This window comes from Eschrichtius robustus, chromosome 17 (genome assembly GCF_028021215.1).
Source record: "Eschrichtius robustus isolate mEscRob2 chromosome 17, mEscRob2.pri, whole genome shotgun sequence".
NCBI classification, from domain to species: Eukaryota; Metazoa; Chordata; class Mammalia; order Artiodactyla; family Eschrichtiidae; genus Eschrichtius; species Eschrichtius robustus.
This window is the reverse complement of record NC_090840.1, coordinates 3,892,410-3,906,742: the sequence shown is the minus strand read 5'-3', so window position 1 is coordinate 3,906,742 and position 14,333 is coordinate 3,892,410. Positions and strand designations below refer to the sequence as shown.

The 14,333-nt window shown below is 43.2% G+C and overlaps 1 protein-coding gene across 1 annotated transcript in view; it reads right to left on the bottom strand.

Moving 5' to 3' along the window:
• The window catches only part of RP1 (RP1 axonemal microtubule associated), a 65,901-nt gene extending 52,049 nt beyond the window's left edge, over window positions 1–13,852 (bottom strand). Inside the window, exons 1-4 of the mRNA XM_068525575.1 lie at window positions 13,765–13,852; window positions 10,238–10,305; window positions 8,274–8,413; window positions 1,343–1,442 (exon numbers count right to left, since the gene is read on the bottom strand). The gene's annotated coding sequence lies outside the window, so the exon portion shown is untranslated. The remainder of the gene's footprint in view (window positions 1–1,342; window positions 1,443–8,273; window positions 8,414–10,237; window positions 10,306–13,764) is intronic.
• Between the last annotated feature and the right edge of the window lie 481 nt (window positions 13,853–14,333).

The following is a 14,333-nucleotide window of genomic DNA, read 5'->3' as shown; positions in this document are numbered from 1 at the left end:
AAATGCTTCCACGTACTCTTACATAACGCATAACTTGTGACTAAAAAATCAGCAACTTCAACAGACAGTGAAGTCAGAATCTCAAGGGCAACTCACAACAAAGGAGGAGGCAACAAGCAAAGTCAACGGAAAACATTCTAGTCTGTACTCCAACCTGCCAAGCAAAGGAACCACGCAGACACCAAAAACGTGCTGCCCCCTACCCACCCTCCTGGTGGTCCAGCCGCGCCGCAGCCCTGGCACTGAGGGTACGAGGCCCCTCACGGTCCAGGCAGTGGGGGCATCACCATTACCGACGGGCTGCAGACTGAAAAATGACAGACAGAGGGTCAGAGCAAGAGGGGTCACTGGAATTTGGGGTGAAAACTGTAAAACCTAAATTCTCTCCCAAGGCCGTTTCTCCGCAGTACCTGAAGGTGCCGTTGCTTTTCTTCTCCTTCTCACGGCTTTAAGTTTCGCGTCTCATCTCTATGTGCTGTTCTATTCCAGGGGCTGAATTTTTCATCTTTATGTAATAATCGCTTGTTGTTTTACTGTCAGATGTTTCCTATTTGCATTTCCTCATGTAGCATCTAAACAGCTTCAAGGAAAAGCCCTACATTTGTCCACTAAAAACCGGACACGGCCTGTTCCTCTCGCCTGTGAAATGCTCAGGCTGGGGGCACTGGTTGAGCATCTGTTATGTGCCCTTGAGTCTGGGGACACAAGCCTGGCTGAGAAGCAGACTCCAAACAGTTCCTGTCCCTCCAAAAACCCTTGACAACTGAGGTGAGCTTATCTTCCTGATAGAAAATGTCCCCTCCTTTGTGCTTTGAACAGGTTCTGGGAACTGACAGAAAGAAACTGAATAAAGATTTGTTTCTAGAGTGGAGGCTCCTCACGCCTTCAGCACATCTCCGGACCTCACCTGCCCGTGGGAACAAGCAGGTTGCATTTTCCTGAGCTCGGCTAGCTTGGATGGTGTCCCTTGAGCTGCTGCAGAACCTTGGTCCTTGGCCAGTTCCTAAGGGCCCTCTTCTGCCATCCCCCGGAATGGTCCACCCCGCTTCTCTGCAGAAATCCACTGTACGTGAGCGCTTGAGGGCGGCTCGACCGCAGGGCTGCCGGCGCCCCGGGGTGTGGAGCTTCTCAGAGAGCCATGGCCCTCCCCGTGGAAGCACCCAAAGCCTTGACTTCCCCATGGCCTTTGGAAAATGAGAGAAGCGTGTGTCTTTCCCCGATGTTGGATCACAACTTAACCACCCGGGCACTCGAAGCAGCAATGTCACCCCTAGAAAACAGTCTCTCCAGCTTCTGACTCTACTGCCTTCTGCCGGTTTATCAAGCCAGGTGAGGACAGTACCTGCCTGGGAAGTGTTCACGGTGCCGCTTGGTGGTCAGGCCATCCCAGCTCTGCAACCTTGGGCGAATCCGCTAGCCTCTCTGTGCTTTAGTTTCTTTAACTATAAAAGGAGGACATTAATAGTAATCATTTAATTGGGTTGTTGAAATCAAATGAGACCATCATATACAGTGCTTAGAACACTGCTCGGTGCATAGGGCATGCCCGATAGGTGGCAAGTGATGCTTTTGTCAGCGTCGCGCTCCATCAGTTCGTCCCTCCCGACACCGCCCCGAGGCGCGCATGCGCACAACTTCCTCTGCTTCAGCAGCCCCTCCCTTCATCTCCATCAACTAGATGGGGTGCCGGGCTGCGGGAGGCCACCGGTCTCTCCCCACCTGAGAGAGCAGAATAAAATGAAGACAGCCGTTTTCAGACAGCACCGTGTTAACCCGTTCATTTTAAGTCTACTGAAAGAACCACCAAAAATGCATGTGTTAATTATATCCTAAAAGTGGAACTCAATCCAGGATGCCAGCAGATGAATGTCATCCAGGACAGCAGCCCAACTCCAACATCCCTAAGACCCACTTCACCCTTAACTATGACCACGTTTCGCCCCAAGGACCAGGATTTAACATTGGACGGTAAACAGTTGGGCAGCAAGATCTACAGAGTACTTTAACCCCTCCCGCTTTCATGAACACAGACTTTCACGGACACAGCTCCGACTCTAAGCCACAAACGAAGTGCCGTCCAAACTTGCATCCTCTCCCCCCGCCCCCAGTCTGTACCACTTCAGATTTCCCACTGTGTTCTGGTGGCCTGATTTTGCTCCGAGGTTTCCCAACCACATAGCCTTTGAGTCATTCTCGACTCCCCTCTCCCCTTTCCTTCCTGAATCTAACAAACTACCAACAAACCTGCTGCTGCTTGTTCCAGCAGAACGCCCTACCGGGCCACACAGCGCAAACCTCTATTGTTGGAGGCACCTTCCAGGGGGAATTCCAGCCCCAGGCGTTCCCGAGGCCCCGTGAAACCCGGGGAGGGACCGCTCAGCCTCTCACTCCCTCCTTTCCTGACTCACGGGGAATCGGCTCTCGGCTGGAGCCCAGGAGGGAGGGAAACAACCGAGCTAGAGCTTCCCACCAGCCCAAAGCATCAGGAACAGGGGGCTTTCCCGCCGGGCGGGCCAGGCTCCAGGAGAGGAACGTCTGAGTTCCAAGGCACAGCCTGGGCCGCAGTCGGTCCCGCCCTCTGAAACCCCTTTGAAGCTGGGCAAACGTCTGGCCAAGGGCGAGCTTGAGAGCTCCTCCACTTACCCTGGGAGGGGTGGTTTCCTGCCTGCCTTTCCCAGGACGGAAGCGCAGTAACAATCATTTTGCATGATTCTCAGTTTAGACACCAAAATCTAAAAGCCCAATAAAAATAAGCTTGATGTGACATAATGCATCAGACGGGCCAAGACTTATTCAACTACCTTAGAGACCTATTATCATAATATACTTTTTTTTTTTTTTTTTACGGTTTAGAGACTCTTTCCCATCAAAATCAGATTAAACATGCCTGGCTCCTTGAACAATTTCAGACCCGGCTCCACCTTGACTGTCCTTCTCCGAACGTGTTCAGGTGGTTGATTTCTCCTAAAACTTGGCACCCAGAGGGAATGCAGGGCTCCTGTGGGGGCCTTGAAGGCAAGCCTTCTGCACTCACCTTTGCAGTGTTTCCGCAACTCAGCCTCGGCTAAAATCCTTATTCTTTCCCACGTGAACTGCTCCCAAGTTCAGGTCTTCTGTTCTGGATGAAGGGAATTGGGTTTGAAGGCTTTTGTTTGTGTTTTTTGTTTTGTTTTGTTTTTTGGAGAATCAGAGACAATTAGAACTGAAGAGTTCATAGAAATTTGCTATTACAGCATTTTCACCTTGTGGGTTCCAGCCCATCTGTGGGCCAGGAAATCAATTCAATAGGTCACCACCAGCTTTTTCTTTAAAAATGAAATAAAATGGAGTAGAAGATATCAGAGTGCGTTGCATTTATGAATGGCAAGTATTAGTTCACGTAAGTTTTGTTTCAGATTATATATGTGTCTGTGTACCTGGGGGGAGGTGGGCGGCGGTGGTACTAGGTTATGACTACAGTTGAGCTTTGGTCAAAAAATTTAAAAGCCACTGGTCTAGTCCAGCCAGGAACGAGCAGTGTGCTATGATCAACAAGCACCTGTTTGGAATCTAGAGTCAGAAAATCCCTGGGTTTAAGCCTGGGCCCTGACACGCAGGAACAGCATGACCCCAGGACGCTGTTAAGCTTCACTGAAACTCAGCTCAATTCCTCATCTACGAAACAGGGAAAACAACAGTATTTTCCTCCAAGAGGTATTAAGGAGAAGCACACTAATTCTCACTTGCAGAGGCTAAGCACATTTGTACCATGTGCCGAGAAACGCGCCATGAACTTTGCCTGCATTATACTTCTGACCTCCAGCATGACAGCGCTTCGGGTTAGATATTACTGCTACCACCCATCAGATGAGCAAAGTGAGGCAGTTTGGTCCAACATGTGAACGTCCACCTTTCACGACACTGGCCCTAAGTCCACTGTGCCTCTATCCAAAGGTGAGGATGCGCCTAACCTACTTAGCACCACTAATACTAAGTACTCAGTACTGACACCAAGGAGCCTTTGCAATTCAGTGCTGCTCAAAGGCAGGCCCTTCCCAAGAGGAAGAGTTGGTGCTGGAATGCAGGTGGATGCCCTGCTTCCCTCACCAGGTAAGTTTTACCTGTTTGGCTCCACTAAGCAATGTACTTCGTGATGAATTTCATTGGCACCTGGCAGGAGCGCCTGCCCTCATCCAGGACAGACAGCACGCCGTTTCCCGCGGGCGGTCCACGGCCCACACGCTGAGTAGCACTGCGTGAGACGGTGCGCTTATCGGCGTCACAGCTATCGTGACACGCTCGTCCAGACCTGCCCTTTCACTGTCCAAAGCTCTTTTTGCGGCTCCCTCAAAGGCAAACTTGGGCTTCCATCCCTGTCCACTGGCAGCCCACGGAAGAGCCCCCCGAATCTCTACGATATGTCCAGAGGCCCCCACGCTCCTCCCTGGTTTTGCGTCACCCGCCCTCCTGCTAAAGCTTGTCTTCCTGGAAGACGCTGATGAGGACGTTGATGGAGATCCGGCCGAGGACAGATCTGCTCTCAGGAACAATGTCTAGAACAATCTCTAATCCACTCAAGGCCTGTGCGCCTCCTCACAGCCCTGTTTGCTTCGCTTTCCAAAGCGTGAACGGGGTGGAAGGAAGCCCTGGGAGATGAGCTGCTGTGAGGGCTCCATCTTGTGGTGCACACGTGTCAGTGCACCTGCAGCGCGGAGATGCTGAACGGGCGGAAGGCTGGACGGACAGATAGGGCGTAACAGCACCTGCGAGCTTGGAGGGTATTTGCCTCGCTCTCTGGATCTGAACAGTGAATCCTTTCTCCTCATAACGTCTCAAAGTAAATCAGACTGGCCCTGTTCCTTTGGCTCACCACTGTGAATTCAATCAATGGAACACCACCTATTCGCTGCACGGCCCAGAAAAAAAAATTTTTAATGAGCTACCTAGGTAAAGAGACAAAATTTTTATAATACTTTCTTCCATCCGTAGTTCTACATCCGAAATGAAAATTCCCTTTCCTTTTGCTCATGATCTGGAAATTAACTCTAAGGAATCCTGGATTTAATATGGGCGTCTGTAAAGAAGGATGCAGTGCTGCCCTAGCCAGGCGGCTTCCTCGTGATCCCCAGGACCGACGCCAGCACTAACACCATGGTCACGCTGGCCTGCTTCTCCCACACCTGGATCCCACCTCCTCCAGGTGTGACGTGATGCTGCCTTCCCCAATCCACTCAGATTTCTACTCCCTTCTAGGGTATGAGACAGCTGGGACCAAGGACGTGTTTCAAACACACAATCAGGCACGAGTCTTTGATGTGAGTTTAAATGATCCTGTCTCAGTCTGAGCTGGGGGGTAGGGATCAGCTGAGGCTGTACAGGTAGGGCCTGTCGGGGCTGAGGGTGGCAAGAGGGAGCTGGAAGTTGCAATAAGGAGAATGAGAAGCAGCAGTCCCCTGGGATCGTAATATCAGGAGTATGCCTGTGTTTCCTAAACCAAACTCAGAGCTCAAAACCTGAAAGGGCAAATATGAGAAAAACCGTGTCGTCATTTACACGGCCTACGCACACACAGTGGTGGTATGTCTCGAAAACAGTGAGAACGGACTCCTGCCCAGAGGTTCACTGTCTGGAAGGAGGCTGATGTGTGAATAAGTAGTTGTACGTGTTCCTAAAACTCTTGCGATGGATGCTTTGAAAGAAGAGCAGGCAGGAGGGAGACCTGGTGTGACTTCCTCTCAGGAACCAAATGGATGCATTTTATCTGACAATCCTCTCTACCATCAATTTTTTTTTTTAATTTTTTAATTTATTATTTATTTATTATTTATATTTTTGGCTGTGTTGGGTCTTCGTTTCTGTGCGAGGGCTTTCTCCAGTTGCGGCGAGCGGGGGCCGCTCTTCATCGCGGTGCGCGGGCCTCTCACTGTCGCGGCCTCTCTTGTTGCGGAGCACAGGCTCCAGACGCGCAGGCTCAGTAGTTGTGGCTCACGGGCCCAGTTGCTCCGCGGCATGTGGGATCTTCCCAGACCGGGGCTCGAACCCGCGTCCCCTGCATCGGCAGGCGGATTCTCAACCGCTGCGCCACCGGGGAAGCCCTCTACCATCAACTTATAAACTCCAAAACTGGAGCATCTCAACCCCATAATGCCTCTGGAATTTTGATTATAGTTCTTTCTTAGCCTTGAAACAAACTTAGAGTGAATGTAATAGAACACCTTAACCTTACAGATGAGAAAAAGACTGGCTGATAAAACAGCATCTTCGTGCAAAGCGTTTCCACTCCTTACACCAGCTGGCTATGATGCTTGTCTTGCAGCTTACCGCTCCATGAAACTGCTTCGAGGGGTCACAGAAATAAACCACATCTTACATATTAAAGACCGGTCACTTTACCCAGTAAATTCCTTTTGGAGGTCTACCCTTTACTAGAGGAAAGTTATTAAAGTAAAAAGTATACAGTCAGTACCTTAGTAATTAATGAAATAACAAGAAATGCAATCCCTTACTAAGGAGAATGTTTTCACTTAACATTTCCCTTTTTATTTCACTGGGGAACTTAAGGTAATGATCTAAGAATATCTTGAGTCTCTCCTCCATTTCATCTTCCATTGGCGGCATCTCTAGAACCTCATCGAGGGGTAGAGCATTCTTCTTGAAAGCAAAGTGCAGAAATTTGAGATGCTTAATTCAGAATGCTCCTCAACTGGTGACTATTTGGGAATTTGAAAAAGCATCACCAATAGGAATTGCCGGTGATATTGGGAAAGTGACATTTTTTCATACATTTCCTCTTAATGTAAGTAGCAAATCAGTTGACTTTGGTAAGCATGGGTAGTACTTAAATGTGCATTAAAATAACTAAAGATCTAATATGAACTCCCTGAATATAAAGCAAAATGCCTTGGCTTCGTTGTCATACGGACAATAAAAAAACCGTGCGTAGCCATCGTATTTACAAATCATTCAAGTGGTCAAGAAGAGAAATTAGATATCACTAAATTCTATAATCCATATAGCTAAGGAGGGTGAGGGTTCAAATTGGCTTTGACCTGAATCTCTCTTTCTTAAGGAAACTGGAGGGAGACACACTGCATTTGCGGGGGGGGGGGGGGGGTCACCCAAATTCTAGTCACATGAGAGCTGTACTTAGTCCGCTTCCAGCCACATGGCCGATTGAGCTGACAGGAGGAGGAGCTGGGGGTGAGGAGTGGAAGGACCCTCTAGAAACAAACTAATAGAATTGTCCGGTATCATATCACTTTCTCTTAACAGTGTACTTGGGGGATAGAAATTCCTGGGCTCCGGAAACGAAGAGAAGCCTCAGAACAGAGTGTAGACGCTGTTGCCATGGAGACCCACAAGGATTTCAGACTTGGCCTGAAAGCTGGGATTTTAATTCCGGGGGGAGGACTGGAGAAGAAAGAAAGGGGGAACTGGTACTGAGCTAGCTGCTCAAGACCCAGATGTGTCAAAAGGCTGGCCAGCCTGAGAGGCAGACAAGAAAATTCTGTGTCCTCGTCCCAGGAAGCAGCAAGGAAACTTTCAGTCTCCAGGTACCTTGTATTAAAAAAATGACTTGCAAGAAATCAAAACCTCGGACTATACCCTGTGCAGATGTGAATGTATACCACCCAAAGGGAGCAGGAACCACACTCAAGAGTTGAACATGAGGATTGGTCCAGGACAGTGAAATCCTGAGACCCCCGCAAAAACAAATGAAAAGCTGTTCCGTAGGAAAACGCACACAACACATGGCATTATGGCTCCTCCATAGAAAGGATAGTCCTTGCTGACAGCAAATCAAAATTCAAAGTGACATGATCGAAACTCCGCACGCAAACGCCACTGAAGCTACTTGAGGAAACACCGTGAAAGACAGATGGGCAGACTCGACACAGGAAGAATCAGCACTCAAGAATGAGAGGAAATGGAAAAACCTGAAAGACACCACTAAAAAAAGGTACATTTAAACTTGCATGGATTAACAAAAGAACGTAAGCAATAACAAAAGGCAGGACAGCATTTTAAAAGATCAAGAATATTTGAAAAAACTGTATGAAATGTAGGAATTCAAAAAATGATTCTTTGGATTTCTAGATTCAGCATGGCGACCCAGAGAGCTGGAAAGAGAGTCACACCCACCCCGACAACAAGAAAACTGCTGGACAAACTGCAAATTAATTACTTTCCTTGTCCCCCTTAGAGAACTAAGGTGACAAGAGCAAATAGCTAACTGGAAATCTTCGAAGAGGCAAGTGCCTGCAGCGAGAAACAGGACCCATGCTTTTCCTTACCTGGGGCAGATATTGTCAGAGGCCGTAGAGCCAATAAGAAGATTCAGCTAGATACTTGTAATAACGTGCTAAAAGCTGAGTGTGGAGGCTGAGGGAGACCTGGAGACCCTGGAGACAGCAGACGGAGCAGGTTGGCAGCTCTACAAGAAATGTTAAAAACAAGTTCTTCAGTCAGAAGGAATGCAATATAGGTCAGAAACTTGGATCTACACAAAGAAATGAAGAGCATTAGAAATGGACCATATGGGGTGGGATGAATTGGGAGATTGGGATTGACATACATACACTACTATGTATAAAGTAGATAACTAATAAGAACCTGCTGTAGAGCACAGGGAACTCCACTCCACTTCACTGTACAGTAGAAACTAACACAACATTGTAAAACGACTATACCCCCCCAAAAAAAAGAGAAATGGAAAATACAAAGTTAAAATAAAATATTTTTTCTTACTTTAATTGCTCTAAAGATAATTGAATGTTTAAGAAAACAATATATTCTTCATTGATAGTTTAAATAAAAGTAGAATATAACAGAAACAAATTTGGGCAAAACCCCAAATACTGGGGGGAAATGGTTCTAAGAGGAAGCCTCAACCAAAATTGAAAATTATTTTGAACTGAATAAAAATTAAAACACAACACATCAAAATTTGTGAGATGCAGCTGAAACAGTGCTCAGAGGAAATTCATAGCACTAAATGCTTATATTAAGGAAGAACAAAGATCTGACCTAAATTTTCACCTTAAGAAATTAGAAAAAGAAAAGTAAATTAAACCCAAAGCAAGCAGAAAGAATAAACGAATAGTGATGAAGACAGAAATCGATGAAACTAAAAACAGAAAAACAGGGGACTTCCCTGGTGGCGCAGTGGTTGAGAATCCACCTGTCAATGCAGGGGACACGTGTTTGATCCCTGGTCAGGGAAGATCCCACATGCCACGGAGCAACTAAGCCCATGCGCCACAACTACTGAGCCTGCGCTCTAGAGTCCGTGAGCCACAACTACTGAGCCCGTGCGCCACAACTACTGAAGCCCACGTGCCTAGAGCCCATGCTCCGCAACAAGAGAAGCCACCACAATGAGAAGCCCACGCACCACAATGAAGAGTAGCCCCCGCTCGCCACATCCAGAGAAAGCCCACACAGCAATGAAGACCCAACACAGCCAAAATTTTTAAAAAATAAAAAAATTTTAAATAAATTTTTTTAAAAAACAGAAAAACAATAGAGAAAACCAATGAAACCAAAGACTGATTCTTTGAAAAAAATCAATAAAATTGGTAAACCTCTAGTGAGTCTGACCAAGAAAAAAAAGAGAGAGAAGACATAGATAGCAATACCAGGAATGAAAGAGGGAACTTCACTCTCGACCTCACGGACACTAAAAGGACAACAGGAGAATAAAACAAACAACTGTAGACTCATAAATTTGGCAACTTAGGTGAAGTAGACCAGTTCCTTGAAAGACATAAACTACCAAAATTCACTGAAAAAGAAATAGAGTCTGAATAGTACTATATTTATTAAAGAAACTGAATTTGTAATTGAAAACCTTTCCACACAGAAAACCCCAAGCATAAATGGCTTCTGGTGAATTCCACCATCATTTAGGGGAAAAAAAAATGCCAAATCTACCCAATCTCCTCCAGAAAAAAAAAAAAAAAAAAAGAGTAGGAAACACTTTCCAAGTCATTTTATGAGGCCGGAATTAAGCTAATATTAAAACCAGACAAAGATATTACGAGAAAAGAAAATTGCAAACCACTATTCTTTGTGAGCCTAGATGTAAATTTCTTCAACAAAACTTCAGAAAATTGAATCCAGAAATATATAAAAAAGAATATACATGCCAATCAAGCAGGATTCATCCCAGGAATACAAGGCTTGTTCAACATATTTAAAAATCAATTAATGTAATTCATGATATTAAGAGACTGAAGAAGAAAAACCATATAGATACCTTGATAGCTTCCAAAAACAGCATTTGACAAAATTCAACATCTATTCGTGATAAAAACTCTCAGCAACCTAGAAATAGAAAAGAAGTTCCTTAACCTTATGGAAAGCATTTACATATCTACATAAAACCTACAACTAACCTCAATGGTAAAAAAAAAAAAAAAAAAAAAAAAAATGCTTTCCCTCTAAGATGGGAACAAAGACAGGATATCTTCCCTCACCACTCTTGTTCCGTATCAATATCTTGTTCGAAGCCTAGAACTTCTGCTGGAAGTTTTTACAATAGGCAGGAAAAAGAAAAGGCATACAAAGAGGAAAGAAAGAAATAAAACTGCCTCTATTCTCAGATGAAATGACGGTCCTGAAGAAAATCCCAATCTACAAAATCATCTCTTAGAACTAACAAGTGAATTTAACAAGATCACAGGATACCTGGCCGATATATTAAAGTCAGTCATCTTCCTATATACAATAAACAATTGGAATTTAAAATTCCAAAAACAATACCATTTACAATAGCACTAAAAATGAAATACTTAGGTGTAGATCTAATAAAAGAGTCGGTATGCTAAAAATTACAAACACTAATGAAAGAAATGATAGAAGATCTAAATAAAGAGATCTACCATGTTCATGGATTGAAAGACTCAGTATTTTAAGATATCCATCTTGTCAACTGATAAATAGATTCAGTACAATCCAAATCAAAATTTCAGCAAGTTTTTGTAAATGTAGACAAGTTAATTTTAAAATTTAGATGGAAAGTCAAAGGAAAAAGGAAAGCCAAAACAACTCTGAAAAAGAAGTACAAAGTTGGAGGACTCACTCCACCTGACTTCAAATTTTATGGTAAAGCTACAGTTATCCAGACAGTATGATACTGGTGAAAGAGTATATGCATTTCACAGTGGAACAGAATAAAAAGCCCAGAAATAGACCCACACAAACACAGTTCACTTTTGGCAAAAGTACAAAGGCAATTCAATGAAGAAAGTTTTATCTTTTAAACAAATGTTTCTGGAACAACTGAGTATACATGTGCAAAAAAGTCAAAAAAGAAAAAAAAAAGAAACTTACAATTATACCCCAATTAAAAATATATGTATATTTTCATTAAAAATTTTTTTAAAAAAGAACCTTGACACATACCTCATACTGTGTACAAAAATTAACCCAGAATAAATCATTGACCTAATTCTACATCTAAAACTTTAAAAGTTCTAGAAGAAACAGAGAAGAAAATCTGTGTGAACTTGGGTATGGTGACAAGTTTTTAGATGTGATTCTAAAAACATGAGTCATAATAGAAAATTTGATCAATTGTATCCTTAAAAATTGTGAAACCTTTGCTCTGTAAAAGACACTGTTAAGAGAATGAAAAGTCAAGCCACAGACTTGGAGAAAAATATTTATGTATCTTATACCTGATAAAAGTCTCATATCCATGTAGAATATATAAAGAACTCTTAATGCTCAACAGTAAGAAACAACCCCCCTTTAAAAATGAGTAAAATACATGAAAAGATACTTCTTCAAAGATAATATACAGATAGCAAATAAGCAGATGAAATGATGCATTAACAAAGTTAAATTAGGGAATTCCTTGGCAGTCCAGTGGTTAGGACCCCGCACTCTCACTGCCAAGGGGCTGGGTTCGATCCCTGGTCAGGGAACTAAGATCCCGCATGCTGCATGGTGAGGCAAAAAAAAAAAAAGCTAAATTAAAATCACAAATTGGGACCACTACATACCTGGGATGGCTAAAATTTTAAAACTAACCATGCAAGACTGGTGAAGATGCAGAGCAAAAGGAACCCTCATTCATTGTTAGTGGGAACACAAATGACACAGCCTTTTTGGAAAACAGTTTAACAATTCCTTACAGTATTAAATACATGCTTACCACATGGACCCAGAAATCCCACTCCTAGGTATTTTCCCAAGTGAACTGAAGACATGTGTTCCCCTAAAAACCTCTGTGCAAACGTTTCTAACAGCTTTATTCACATCCCCAAACTGGAAACAACCCAAATGCGCTTCAACAGGTGGCGGGATAAACAAACTGTGTATGTGCACACACCAGAACACTACTCGGACACAAAGGACAAATTGTCAACTCATGCAACAACAAGGAGAAACCTTAAATAAATTTTTCTAAATGAAAGAAGCCGGTCCTGAAAGACTTCATACTGTAAGATTCCATGTATATGACATTCTGACAAAACGGTGCAGCCATAAATCACATCAGTGGTTTCCAGGAGTCAAAGGTAGAAGGAATGATTAACTGAAGGGGCTACACAGGGACTATTAGGGGAGCACCGAACACAAGTCTCCTTGGAAAATGGCAGATCAAGATGACAAAATATTAATAAATGTTTTCCCCACTGATAGCCTTGATCTAAGGGAAGTACATGTGAAATATTGCACCCAGCAAATAGGAAATATTTCTCTGGTTCAAGCATACATGAGATATTAGGAAAGTTAAACATAAACACACATTAAGCCAAAAGGAAATTCAATACATATTTTTTAAATTATATACTGACCACATTGTTGGATCAAAATTCAGTAACAATAAAAATCAGTAACAAAAAGGTTGCCAATGCCCCCCCCCCACAACACACATACTTTTCTTTAGAAACTACAAAGCACACTTCTAAATAATTCATGGACCAAAGGAGAAATCATAAGAAAAATTACTAAATATTTAGATTTAAGTGAGGGTGAAAGTGATATATATTTTTTCCATCACCGCATTTGCATATACACACACACATGTGCGCACACGCACACACACAAATAAACGTGTTATATAAATATAAATACATACTTTTAAATATGTAAATATATATACATATATATATATGTATATATACACACACACATATATACATATATATATATATGTATATATATACACACACACTCACACAAAGAGGATGATGGAAAATAAGAGAGAAAGGACAAGAAACGTAGAAAAAACAGAGGATACGTTCAAGAGTGCTAACATCTGAATCATAGTTTTTCCATAAAGACATAAAAAATAGTGACGGTTTTATCCTAGGAATAATTATATAAATTTCCCTACTACTGAACGAAATGAGTTTCCAAACTGAATGGGCTTACTAAGTTCCCAGGACAATAAAAGAAAAAGACCCACACCAAGGCAGGTAATAGAGACAGATAAAAATTACATATATTTCAGACACTTTTAAGAATCACATGAAATGATCAGGAATAATATGCACCCCTCTCAGGAAGCTGCTGAAGAATGCGGTCTTATCAAAACAATAGCATAAACAGAGGGGGAAAACCAGATGCGGGGACCAGTGGCAGAACATTGGAGAAGGTCCCCTTTGCCTTTCTCTGGTGTTCAAGCCACTGGTCCCTGGCATAACAGTGAAGAGAAGAAATCCCTGGACAGGATCCCCGGAGCAGGCCTAGAGCACAAGAAGTAAAGACTGGAAGAAGCAGACAGAGAATTCTAGGAGGGTTATGTCTGAGAAAGAGATAAAATCAATCACATACCTGATGTGTGTGGCCAGTGAGAAGAGATTTAAACCTACCGAGGAGACCTTGGGAAGGAAAGAAGGATAAGAAAGTAGAAAACCAAGGAAAACAAAAATCAAAAGCCTATTATTAACTTGAGGGAGGAAAAAGATTGCGAAACAGGAAATGTAATCACAGTATACTGCATAGCTCTTCTGTGAATCATACTTATATATCCATACAATAGTGTAAACACTGAGTATCGATTTAATGTAAAATGGTGACATTGACTCTCTAGGAGGACAGAGGGAGAGGAAGGATGTGGGAGCACCTATTATCTTCCACAGCAGGAGGTCAGTAGATAATAAACTGAAACATCAAGCAATGAGAATACATCACGTTAATTAGAAATAAAGAGATAAACACGAAGGAAACTTTAAAAAGTTGAAAGCTAGTTGCCCTTGTGGGCTGCGAATAGGGATGGGGATGGTGGGAAGGGAATGCTTCTTGTATTAAAATTCTTGGTGATACTTGAAGCTAAATACATGTAATACTCTGTGGGCTAGCACAAAATCAATATTCAGAGAGAATGTACATGCTTAAGTATA